This window comes from Orycteropus afer, unplaced genomic scaffold (genome assembly GCF_000298275.1).
Source record: "Orycteropus afer afer isolate SDZICR_OR568_19922 unplaced genomic scaffold, OryAfe1.0 scaffold00167, whole genome shotgun sequence".
Classification (NCBI taxonomy): domain Eukaryota; kingdom Metazoa; phylum Chordata; class Mammalia; order Tubulidentata; family Orycteropodidae; genus Orycteropus; species Orycteropus afer.
The window spans coordinates 801,783-803,216 of record NW_006921754.1 but is presented as its reverse complement, the minus strand read 5'-3'; the positions used below and the strand labels follow the sequence as shown (position 1 = coordinate 803,216).

General features: G+C 37.7%; 1 protein-coding gene across 1 annotated transcript in view; it reads right to left on the bottom strand.

The window, feature by feature from the left end:
• NKAIN2 (sodium/potassium transporting ATPase interacting 2) overlaps positions 1-1,434 on the bottom strand; it is a 258,790-nt gene that overhangs the window by 6,741 nt on the left and 250,615 nt on the right. The window lies entirely within an intron of this gene.

Here is a 1,434-nt window from a genome sequence, read left to right as displayed (position 1 = left end):
CTCAAGGGCAAGGTTCAGAGTCTCTTCTGTCACCCACTTTGGTCTTCTCTTCTTTTCTTGTATATGTATATATATGTATGTATATATATATGGCTGAATTCAAAATAAAGGAAACTGTGTGTGGTCAATTTCCAAATACATTCATTCTCAATAAAGATTTGAGTGTCTTTCTCAAACCCTGAAGGAGAGGAATAGGAATCAGATAGATCTGGACTACTACTGCTAAAATTATGGTGCTCAGAGTAGGTAGACCTGATTCCTCATACTTAGACAGAATGATACTTCAACAACTATGGAAATCTTTACGGTGCCATGTGGGTGGAGTGGAGAGCAGACGTGGAAGAAAAGAACTTTATTATCTCTCAAAATATAAGTAGTGGGGTTAGTTCTAATTTTCAGAATACCCTTACTTTGTCCTGTTTTTATATTCAGTTATATGATCACATTTATTGAGGTTCTGAAGGAGCTATTGCATTCTGTAAAACTTTTGCAAGCAATAATAATAATAATAATAAAAAACACAGATGCTGTCAATACTGACTCATGGTGACCTCATGTGTGCAGAGTACAGCTGTGTCCCATAGGGTTCAAGGCTGGGACCTTTCAGAATCAGGTCACCAGGCCTTTCTTCCAAGGTGCCTCCTCTGCCTGGGTTCAAACGGCCAACCTCTCAATTAGTAGTCGACTGCTTGGCTGTGCTTGCCACCGAGTGACTCCTTGTGAGCCACAGGGATCGTGAAACATCTGACAGTTCCTTTCCAAATAATTATAATGGCAGTTAGATGTTTGACTCTGCTCACTTCTGCATCATTTAGAAAACAGGGCTTTTTAGTCAACTGTAATTTCAATACCTGAAAACAAGAATAATATAAGTTCCTGACAACTGCAAAACACTTAATTGTTCCTCAAGCCCTTGCATATTATATCTTTTATCTTTACCATAATACTATAAGGTAAGTAGGAATAATTATCTGAATTTCACACATAAATACAGATTTGCTTGACTTTTGAGGCCACACGACAGCTGAAGATGGGACTAGAAGTTAGATGTTTTCTTTCCTTTCTAAGTATATTGGGTAACTGATTGCTGCTTCTCACTCAAGACATTCCAGTAGATAGGTGGAAGATCTTCAAAGCTGTTCCACTGTAGTCTGGGTTAAACTTCTTTTCCCCCTCTATCAGTTTTTTCTCTGTCTCTTGGTTCCTCTATGACTCCCAGGTCCCTTGTTATTTATTCAATATCATCTTACACTCATTGTTTTTTTTTTTTTTTTTAATTAGTCTTTCACCTTCCTCTTATCTGCAATCTAAAATATTGGAATGTGATGTGAACTCTAACTGATGCAGAAACTGCTTGTGCTGGATTTGCCAGCTTGGTTTTCTGGACTGTATCTTTAAAAGATAAGGAAAGCATCCTTTAAGGCTTAGCCCATT